The sequence below is a fragment of the Oryx dammah genome, unplaced genomic scaffold (genome assembly GCF_014754425.2).
Source record: "Oryx dammah isolate SB20612 unplaced genomic scaffold, SCBI_Odam_1.1 HiC_scaffold_10, whole genome shotgun sequence".
Lineage (NCBI taxonomy): Eukaryota > Metazoa > Chordata > Mammalia > Artiodactyla > Bovidae > Oryx > Oryx dammah.
The window spans coordinates 20,891,467-20,903,481 of record NW_024070194.1 but is presented as its reverse complement, the minus strand read 5'-3'; positions in this window follow the sequence as shown (position 1 = coordinate 20,903,481).

Below are 12,015 nucleotides of genomic sequence, written 5' to 3'. Positions count from 1 at the left end.
GTGAGAATAGCGCCTATTTTATAGGGTCATCCTGAGAAAATGCAACAAGAAAGCCTTGATGCAGTGCCTCAGACAGGGTCACAAACTGCCTCCAGCACTGAGTGGTCCAAAAACTGAGAGGCAGAGGGAACAGCTTGTGCAAAGATGTGGAGGGGATGTGAGAACACACCGTCACCCCTACCCCACTTCAGCCCCCCACTCCACTTCACCCCTGCACCCCATAAATGAGCCCCCACAATCACAGAGGCAAGAGAGCCCGTGAGCTTCAGCCACCCTTCTCTCCACTCCCCCCACGCCCCTACCTCCTGCTTCCAACCACCTGCCCCTGCAAGCCCAGGATGGGGGATGAATGCGCAGTTCCCAGATCACGCCACAAGGTGGAGCCATGATGCTGCAAATTCATGTTTCTTACACTGACGATAATTTGTATAAAGCAGCATACTCTTTAATGCCGGGCTCTATTCTGGGCAGAGGAGCCTGGCTGGCTCATGGGGTCCATGGGGTTCATAGCGGTTCACGGGGTCGCTAAGAGTTGGACAGCACTGAGACTAAACAGCACAGCCCTGTTCTGGGCACTTGGTCTTCTTGATCTTGTTTCATTTTCAAAGCTTGACTTCAAGTTCAGTATCCTTAGCTCCATCTTAAAGATGGGAAACTGAGTCTCAGAGAAGTGATGTAACTAAACGTGAGGCTGGGAGTCAGAAATCTTGGGCTCAGACCCCAATTCTTCAGCCTAGGGGACACAACCTCAGTCTCTCCCTTTGAAAGACAAGGATAATAATCGCAACATTATGATAGTTAATTGACCTTGTGTGCATGCTAAGTCTCTCAGACGTGTCCCACCCTTTGCGACCCTATGGACCATAGCCCACAAGGCTCCTCTGTCTGTAGGATTCTCCAGGCAAGCATACTGGAATGGATTGCCATCCCCTCTTCAGGTGATCTTCCTGACCCAGGGATCGAACCTGTATCTCTTATGTTTCCTGCATTGGCAGATGGGTTCTTTACTGATAGACCCTGGCTGTTCATTTTATGCCCAGCCCTCTGCTGTGCCCTTACATGGACCATTCCATGTATTCCTCACAACCATCCTAGGAAGTGGCTGTTAGTATCCCTGTTTTGCAGATGAGGAAACTGAGTCTTAGAGAGAGTGCCTGGCCCACTCCCACACAGCTAGAAGGAGGCAGAGTGAGTTCGAACCCAGGTCTTCCGGTGAGAGCAAGAGGAGCTGGAGGACCGGGGTGTTAGGGCCTCAGGGAGGAGAGGTGCTCTGGGTTGTCCTTCCTGCCACTTCCATGCTGAGCCCCCCATGTTGCTCTGGCCTTTTCCCCACTGGTGCTGCAGGGAATTGGGATTCATGAAACTGGGCCCCTTCACCACCCCCTGGTTCTACAACTCCCCCTGGGAGGAGGGACTCATAGGGTGGCAGCCAACGGACCACATCCTGGAGGTGTCAGGCTGGGGCATTGAGACTCGCAGTGATGGGAGGGTCCCAAGGCCCCAAGGGTCTCCCCACACCCCGCACACCTCGTACAAAGTGACCTCAGACCCCAGGCCTCTCTCCTCTCCTTCGTGCCCCTGGGGCCCCGGCCTGAAGACACCCTGATTGTGGTGGCTCACAGGGCCCGTCTGGCCCAGGGATACACATGACAGCCTTTGTTTTGTCAACCTCCTTTTGCCAGCACATCTGTGTGAACAACCCGAGAATCCCCGTGGGCGCGGAGGAGAGTCACGTGGAGCCAGATGGGGGTACAAAGAAGGAAGAGCAGAGGTATTAGAGCTGCCTTCGGTTCTTGCGGAAGTCTCTGCGGGGTCCTCAACACCCGACGCCCCTGGCCCAGAATCAGTGATCCCGGGGAGGCCTCCAGGTGCCAAAGGACCCACAGTGGGAGGCTCTCAGGAGAGAACCCCACCACGACTTTCCTTCCTTCAGGCAGCGAATAGATTCAGCTCACATCTACGTGAATCTGATTTATGCAAATCTGAAACAGTGTCCTGCAAAATACGAATGAAGTTTCACGTTGTGAACAGAAAGTTAATTTTTCTCATTGTTAAGAACGCACAATGGAACACGCTCCAGGCCCTCCTTTATGGAAAAATCAAGGTCCCTCCCTCAAGGCCACAATCCCTCCAGTTTCCTCCTCCCCTCCCTCTACCGCTTCACAGCCAGTTTCCCCAGAGCGGGGTTTTCTCAGCCTGGAACAGCCTTCTCAGCCCTGGGCTTTTGTTAAAATGCAGCGTCTGGTCAGTTGGTCCGGGCCGGGGCCTGAGATTCAACGTTTCCTCAAAACTTCCTGGAGAAGCTGATACTTCTAGTCCACAGGTCACCTCTCAAGCAACACACTTGTTTGGGACACGTTCACACCTCCACCCACCCATTTTCACTGGTCACCCTACCAACTCAGTGCTCATCAGGCCCTCAACAATCTCCACGTGGAGGAAACCACGTGTCAGCCTCATCTTACTTGATCGCACTACAGACATCACTTCCTCCTCCTTGAAATCAGTCCTTCCATTGGCCACGCTCCCTTGCCTGTTCTCCCACCCTGCTAAGCATTCTACCTCTGCCCCTTTGCAGGAGTAATGTTTTCATACTGGCCAATCAGTGTATTTCTTCACCCGCCACTGTGATTGGCTCAGAGCTCGGCATGTGATCCCAGCTGGACCAATGGAGATCAGACCTAGCCTTTTGAAGGGATAACAGGAAAGAGATAGTGCTCTTTCTGCCAGGGTTGTTAAGAGAGAAAGTGAGCCTGATGGCATCTCTACTACCCTTTGGGGAGGGTCGGTTTGAGAATGAAGCCACTGAAGAGGAAAGCAGATCCAAGTCACAGAGAGAAACCGTCCAGAAACGTTCCTTTGAGCATTTGGATTCAGCCGAGTCTGAAACCCTTTGACCTTTGAATTAACATGAGTCAATGATTCTCTTTTACACTTACTTTCTCAGTTCGGGTTGTGTTTTCCGTTACAAACAACCCAAATAATCCTGACGGATGCCATTGACAGGCAAATTTCAGCTCATTCTGTGTAAGCCATCCTGGGAAACAAGAGATGAATCTCAGACTTTGGCCTCCCAGAATTGAAAGGGGTGTGTGTGTGTGTGTAGAAAAGGAAGAGACCTATTCAAAAGCTATGGGATTTTCCAGGCAAGAATACTGGAGTGGGTTGCCATTTCCTTCTCCAGGAGATCTTCCCAACCCAGGGATCGAACCTAGTCTCCCGCGTTGTAGGCTAACGCTTTACCGTCTGAGCCACCAGGGAAGATATTCAAAAGCTTTAAGGTAGAAAATTATGAAGGGCCATCTGTGTGGATCAATGAGGATTTCATATAGGAGGTGTCGTGAAGGATGGGGGAGATTTGCAGGGTGTGGCATCCTCAGGCCTGGCACTGGGAATGGGGAGCAGTTGATGGAAAGCAGGGCCGGGAAGGCAGGGGGGGGACGCGGGGGTGGTCCAGAGAGATGAGAGGCCTGAGAGCGACGATGAGAGAGACCCCCGCAGACAGAGAGTTCTATTTTCTCTGCACTTTCCTCCCTTTTAGTTCAGTTAGTTATAATAACAGCAACAACAACACATCAGGGAACATGTGTTCATCAGCCATGATCAAAAGGCGTTGTGATCACAAGGGGACACATCAGGCAACAAAACAGACGAGATCCCTGCCTTGTGGGGCTCCCACTCCAGCGGGTGAAGAAGAAAGCACATCTTTACCACGTAAGGCTCCAGGACGATGTATTCTCTTTTTAATTCAATGCATTCCCAGTGCCTCCCAACCAGGATCAGCATCTGATGTTAGAGAGGAGGTTCAGAGAGCCGACTTGCCTAAAATCACCACCTCTAAGAAGCAGGGTCAGGAAAGAGACCCTGTCCTGGTTCCCAGTCTCAACCGTCCCCCCTCAGCAGAGTTAGCTTTTCTGAGCACTCACCATGTGCCAGGCACAGGATTCACTGCTTTCAGACTTAAGTCTTACCTAATCCTCACACCAGTTTTAGCAAATGCACTATCATGAGCTCTACTTTGCAAATGAGGAATGGATGCTCAGAAAGTCCATGTGACTTGTGCCAGGTCACACAGCTAGTCAGCAGCAGGGCTAGGATTCCAGCTGAAGTCTGGCTAATTGTCAAAAGCCCCTGGGAGACAAATATACTCACAGATGCCTCAAGTTTGGGGATTCTGCCAACATCGGTCTTTTGTATTATCTGTACTATCTCCAACTACATCATAATGTTGTATGGTTTCTTTTCAAGTCCCAAAATGCTCAGTTAAACTCAATTCAGTGTTTCTGAAAGGCTGTCCTCAGGACCAGGCTCTGCCAGGGACAGCAGCTAAGGCAGCAAGAGGGAAAATTCTGACCATTTGCATCAAGTTTTCAATGTACAGAACATTTTCAAGAACGTTACCTGCTTTGGGGAAAATAGTTGTCATGTTTGCCTGCACCTGGTGAAAGAGGAGAGTGAAAAAGTTGGCTTAAAACTCAACATTCAGAAAACGAAGACCATGGCATCTGGTCCCATCACTTCATGGAAAACAGATAGGGAAACAATGGAAACAGTGACAGACTTTATTTTCTTGGGCTCCAAAACCACTGCAGATGGTGACTGCAGCCATGAAATTAAAAGATACTTGCTCCTTGGAAGAAAAACCATGACCAACCTCGATAGCATATTGAAAAAAGCAGAGACATTACTTTGCCGACAAAGGTCCATGTAGTCAAAGCTATGATTTTTTCAGCAGTCATGTATGAATGTGAGAGTTGGACTATGAAGAAAGCTGAGCACCGAAGAATTGATGCTTTTGAACTGTGGTGTTGGAGAAGACTCTCGAGAGTCCTTTGGACGGCAAGGAGATCAAACCAGTCAATCCTAAAGGAAATCCATTTCCTTCTCCAGGAAATCTTCCCGACCCAGGGATCGAACCCAGGTCTCCCGCATTGTAGACAGACGCTTTACCGTCTGAGCCACCAGGGAAGTCCTAAAAGGAAATCCATCCTGAATATTCATTGGAAGGGCTGATGCTGAAGCTGAAGCTCCAATACTTTGGCCACCTGGTGTGAAGAACTGACTCATTGGAAAAGACCTTGATGCTGGGCCAGATTTCAGGCAGGAGGAGAAGGGGACGACAGAGGATGAGATGGTTGGATGGTGTCACTGACTTGATGGACATGAGTTTGAACAAGCTCTGCGAGTTGGTGAAGGACAGAGAAACCTGGCATGCTCCAGTCCATGGGGTCACAAAGAATCAGATATGACTGAGTGACTGAACGGACTGACTGCTGATGGGTGCTGAGGGCTGGGACACACATGAGTGCTCTTTGGGACCCCAGAGCCTGGCATGGGGCAGGGCTCCATGGAACCAGAAGTTCCAAAAATATATGATGAATGAATGGATGATAGGTGAGTGGATGGACGGAAGGGTGCGAGGAGGATGGGCAGACGGAAGGGTGGGAGGAGGAGGGTGGGAGGAGGAGGGTGGGAGGAGGATGGATGGATGGAAGGATGGGAGGAGGATGGATGGATGGAAGGATGGGAGGAGGATGGACGGATGGCATTCTGGATCTTATCCTCTACATCCTCTATTCAGCCAATTGGTCTGTTGATTAGCTTACTCTTTTCATTTTAATTCAATGTGGTGTTCATTGGGACCTAGACTGAAGGCAATAAGAGAAGCAGGGGCAGAGGATGAGATGGTTAGATAGCATCACCGATTCAATGGACATGAATTTGAACCAACTCCGGGAGATAGTGGAGGACACAGGAGCCTGGCAGGCTACAGTCCGTAGGGTTGCATACAGCTGGACTCGACTCAGTGACTGAACAAAAACCACCACAAACCAGGCCCTAGGTGGCTGCCAGGGACACAAAGATGGCAGAACTATGATCCCCAACCTGAAGGAGCCCCAGCCTAGCAGGGGGGAAAGGGCTAATACACATTCTTTCAACCGACAAACTCTTATGGAGTGCCTCCCCTGAACAAAACTTGGGCTGAGTGATGCTAAGGAAACAGAAAAAAATGAATGAATCAGAGTGCTTCCTATCCTTTGAGGGCTCAGACAGTCCAAGACGGATGCCAATCATTAAGGTGAAAATGACAGTGTGTTGAAAATGTCTCAGAGCATGGACTCTGGGACCAGGTTACCTAGGTTCAAATCCCAGCCACTTACTAGGTGGGTAGCCTTGAGCAATTTATTTTACCTTTCTGTGCCTCAGTTTCCTTGTCTATAAAATGGGGACAAATTATTACCTGCCTCTGGTGGTTTGGAGGAGTAAACAATGAGATCACACTTTCCCTCAATGACTCATCTGTTGCCCTGGAGGCTGGCCCATCTCTGGGACAAGGACCAAGATTCATTCATCTTTGACACAGGGCTTGATGCAGGGGGTGCTCAATAAACAGTTATTGAGTGGATGAGTGGTCCCGGCACAAAACTATTAACATTTGTTAAGTGAATGAGTGACTAGATAGATGGACGTGGGATCCAGTTCATGTTAGCAGGAGGCATCTGGAAGATGATGCAGGGAGAAGACAGACAAGAGGTCAAATTCTGGGAGGTCAGTGGGCTGTTGTCCTCATTCTCTCGTCCGTTCGTTCATTCACACATTCAGACAGTCAGTGCTGGTTAGCCAAGCCAGGTCCTCTGCAGTCCCTGCCCTCAGTGATCTGGTCAGACGGGGCATGGCTGATGCCCCTTTTCCCACACCGTCTCTCTTTCCTTTGCTCTTTCTTCCTTTCCTTCCTCTCCACTCTTTCCATCCTCTCTTTCTTCTTTCCTCCCCCAAACATCATTTGATTCCTACTCTAAGTCAGATCCTATGCCTGCTCTGAGGGACCCAAGGGCGGAAGAGATAAGGTGTCTGGGCTTCAGGGGACTTGGGAAGGAGCCAGACCCATTGAACTTTCCTTTCAACTGTGTAGTGACGCTTCTCTGGGAGGTTTGGGCAAAATGCTTAAGGGGCTTTTTACAGAGCAGAAGGAAGAAGAGCCTGGGGGTGGGGGATGAGACCCCCTTCTCCATCCATCAGTCCATGAGAAGCAGTTGTGCATTTTCTAGGGCCCAACACCTGGGAGAGCTATTTAACCCAATAGGTGTTCCAGACACAGAGCCCAGGGTTTAGGAAAATGTTTGAAAGCTGAAAAAACAAAATGTGTTACCTTCAAAACCAGCCAAAACGGTGGGAAGTTTAAATTAAAGGTCTTCAGACTGTAACATTATGACAGCTTTATTAATTGTTATATTTAGCAGTCATGAAAATGACAATACATTTGAAAATAGTTGTTACTTTGATTTCTGTATTTGCCAAGAATTCCTGCGGAGGAAATTCAAGTCTGAGAAACGGGAGTCTTTTATAAATTGGATGAATTGTTCCTGTCTGGTTGATTTCAAAAGCAAAATGACAGTTCTTTCAGCTTTTTTTCATAGCAAAGCGAAGAAATTACATTTGGTGGATGGGAGGAGGGTACACTTCCGTAAGTCTACCTCTGTGTTAGTCAGAGTTTGGGGAGGGGGTGCCTGGGGGTGAAACCTGGGAGCTGAGTGGGAACCCTGAGCCTCAGCCAGCCCTGCCTCTGCCTCTGTGCAGCCTCAACCCCACACTTGCCCTCTCTGGTCTCGGTAGCCTGGATGACCTTCTAGAATCTTTCTTGCCAGGAAGCTGAGCTGTGTTCAGAAAAAGATACCAGCTCAGAGCTTAAGGGCTGAGTCAGTGGGATGAGGAAGCTGCCCTGGCTGAGGATTAGCTGTCATGCCAGGGGTAGGATGTCCTAATCCTAGGACAGCTAATCCTTCATGCTTCATTGGAAAATTTCAATGAGAAATTCATCTCACGACCCTCATGGCTGGTGCTTTTGGCCCTGAAAAGCAAATATCTTCCGTGCAAGGAAATTCCTTGTTCCCGGAGAGGGACGAAGAGGCAGGATGCATGGGAGGAGCTGTCATCACTTCTGTCTCCAGGATGGCCTGGATGAACCTGCCTGGACTTCAGATGGCCTCTGAGGGAACCAGCCTCCCTGCCCACCTGTGCCCTTTGCTCTCCAGGGTATGGAGAGTGGGCAGAAATGGGCACCGATGCTCTCCGCATTGTGCTGGCCCTGGACTGGTATCTTCTTGTTGCACAGACACAGCAGCCTGGAGAAATACTGAGCCTGGTGTTAGCTCCCAGAGCAGATGCAACAGGCTCAGAGGAGCCCATCAATGAGGAGAGAAGCCCCCGGCCAGCCAAGTCCATGTTCTTACCACTATACATACCAGTGGTCACTGGAACAGGGAGGGACCAGAGAGAAAGGAAGGGTGGGTTCTAATGCAGCAGAAGTGCCCAGTGTCTGGGGTGAGGTAGATAGGCATGGAAAGTACTTGAAAACAGAGCAACGTGGTCTCCCTCAGGGAAGTCACCCATGGGCAGGATCAATGATCTCTGTGTTATAATAACAGCAACAACAACACATCAGGGAACATGTGTTCATCAGCCATGATCAAAAGGCATTGTGATCACAAGGGGACACATCAGGCAACAAAACAGACGAGATCCCTGCCTTGTGGGGCTCCCACTCCAGGGGGTGAAGAAGAAAGCACATCTTTAGGGACTCTGTGTCCAGGTTTAGACATGTTAACTGTGTATCTTTCAGACCAGTTCAATTATGTAGGTACACCCATTGTGCCCACTTTACAGGTAAGTAAGTTAAGTCCCTGAAAGAGAAAGATAATAAGGCTAGTAAGTAGCAGAGCCAGGATTTGAGCCCAGGTCTATCATACTTTTAAGAACTGCACACACTGCCCCTTGTTGCCCTCACTATTCTCTTGGGCTCCTGAATGCTGCATCAGGTCATCACTCACTACTGTTAACTGCAATAATAGTAATGATGACGGGTTTCCCTGGTGGCTGAGTGGTAAAGAATCCCCCTGACAATGCAGGAGATGCAGATTTGATCCCTGGGTCAGGAGAAGGAAATGGCAACCCATTCCAGTATTCTTGTCTGCAAAATCCTATGGACAGAGGAGCCTGGTAGGCTACAGTCCAGGGGGTTGCTAAAGAACTGGATATGACTTAGGAATTAAACAACAACAAAGTAATGGTGACGTTCACTCTTATTCATGGAGTATCTTCTCTAGTCAGGACTGGGCTGGGTTCTCTACTGACCTGTCCTTACTTAGTTCCCCCTGCAGCCCTACTAAGGTAGAGGATGTTCCTATTCTTGTTTTACAGTTAAAAACCAAAACAAAACAAACAAACAAACAAACAAAAAAAAAACAGAGCTACCTACAGCTCATGCAACTCAATATCAAAGCAAAAAGCAATCCAACCAAAAAATGGGTAGGGCACCTAAACAGACATTTCTCCAAAGAAGACATATGGATGGCCACAAGGCATGTGAAAAGATATTTGATATCACTAATTATTAGAGAACTACAAACCAAGATTGCAATGAGGTAACACCTCACACTGGTTAGGATGAGCACCATCGAAAAATCTACAAGCAATAATTGCTGGAGAGGGAGTGCAGAAAAGGATATTCTCTTACACTCTTGGTGGGATGTAAGTTGGTAGTTGGTACAGCCCCTATGGAGTAGGGTATGGCGGTTCCTTAAAAAACTAAGAATAGAGTTACCTTAAGACCCAGAAACCCCACTCTCGGGCACACACCTGGAGAAAACCACAATTCCGAAAGATACATGCACCCCAGTGTTCGCTGCAGCACTATTTACAATAACCAGGACATGGAAACAACCTCAATGTCAATCAACAGAGGAATGGACAAAGAATACGTGGTACATAAATACAAGGGAATATTACTCAGGCCAAAAAGGAAGGAAATTGTGCCGTTTGCAGAGACCTGGATGGACTTAGAGATTGTCATACAGAGTGAAGTAGGTCAGAAAGAGAAAAACAAACATTGTATATTAGTGCATACATGTGGACTCTAGAAAAATGGTGGTGGTGCTGCTGCTGCTAAGTCGCTTCAGTCGTGTCCGACTCTGTGCGACCCCATAGACGGCAACCCATGAGGCTCCCCCGTCCCTGGGATTCTCCAGGCAAGAACACTGGAGTGGGTTGCCATTTCCTTCTCCAATGCATGAAGTGAAAATGGTGCCGACGAACCTATTTGCAAAGCAGAAATAGAGACACAGATGTAGAGGACAAACATGTGGTTACCAAGAGTAGAAGAGGTGGGTGGGATGGACTCAGTCAGTTCAGTTCAGTCGCTCAGTCATGTCCAACTCTTTGCGACCCCATGAATCGCAGCACGCCAGGCCTCGCTGTCCATCACCATCTCCCGGAGTTCACTCAAACTCACGTTCATTGAGTCGGTGATGCCATTCAGCCATCTCATCCTCTGTCGTCCCCTTTTCCTCCTGCCCCCAATCCCTTCCAGCATCAGAGTCTTTTCCAATGAGTCAGCTCTTCCCATGAGGTGTCCAAAGTACTGGAGCGATGGACTAGGAGATTGGAATTGACATATGTACAATTCTAGGTATATAAAACTAACGAGGGACTTCCCTGGTGGTCCAGTAGTTAAGACTCCATGCTTCCAATGCAGGGGGTGAGGGTTCAATACCTGATCCAGGAACTAAACTGCAGCAAAAATAAATAAATAAATAAAATTAAATAGATAACGAATGAGAACCTACTGTATAGCACAGGGGATAAAAAGAAGAAAGTACTATCTGCTTGTAAGACATATACTAAGCTAATCTGAAAAAGGCATTCCAATATACGTTGCTGCTGCTGCTGCTGCTAAGTCGCTTCAGTCGTGTCTGACCTTGTGTGATCCCATAGACGGCAGCCCACCAGGCTCCCCCATCCCTGGGATTCTCCAGGCAAGAACACTGGAGTGGGTTGACATTTCCTTCTCCAATGCATGAAAGTGAAAAGTGAAAGTGAAGTCAGGTGGAGACAAATACTCTTTGATTCCACTTATACAAGGTACCTAGAATAGTCAAATTCATAGAGTTAGAAAATACATAGGTAGATGCCAGGAGTAAGATTGAGGGCAGGAGGAGAAAGGGGCAACAGAGGATGAGATGGTTGGATGGCATCACCAACTCAATGGACATGAATTTGAGCAAACTTGGGGGAGATAGCAAAGGATAGGGAAGCCTGGTGTGCTGCAGTCTATGGGGTCACAAAGAGTCAGATAAGACTGAACTGAAAGGAGGGGCTGGGAGAAGAAGTAGGGAGTTAGTGTTTAATGGGGACAGAGTTTCAGTTTAGGAAGGTGAAAAATTCAGGAGACAAATGATGGTGAGAGTTGTACAATAATGTGAATGTAGTTAGTGACACTGAACTGTACAGTTAAATGTGTTTAAAATAGTATGTTCTATATTCTAGTCAAAGCTATGGCTTTTCCAGTAGTCATGTATGGATGTGAGAGTTAGACTGTGAAGAAAGCTGAGCACTGAAGAATTGATGCTTTTGAACTGTGGTGTTGGAGAAGACTCTTGAGAGTCTCTGGGACTGCAAGGAGATCCAATCAGTCCATCCTAAAGGAGATCAGTCCTGAATATTCATTGGAAGGACTGATGCTGAAGCTGAAACTCTGGTACTTTGGCCACCTGATGTGAAGAACTGACTCATTTGAAAAGACCCTGATGGTGGGCAAGATTGAAGGTGGGAGGAGAAGGGGATGACAGAGGATGAGATGGTTGGATGGCATCACCGACTTGATGAACATCACTTTGAGTGAACTCCGGGAGTTGGTGATGGACAGGGAAGCCTGGTGCAGCCCATGGGGTCACAAAGAGTCAGACACAACTGAGCAACTGAACTAAACTGAACTGATATTATGTGACTTTTCCTACAGTAAAAAAATTTTTTTTAATTTTACTTTACAATTCTGTATTGGTTTTGCCATACATTGACATGAATCCACCACGGGTGTACATGCATTCCCAAACATGAACCCCCCTCCCACCCCGCTTCCCACAACATCTCTCTGGGTCATCCCCGCGTACCAGCCCCAAGCGTGCCATATCCTGCATCGGACATAGACTGGCAATTCGATTCTTACATGATATTATACAT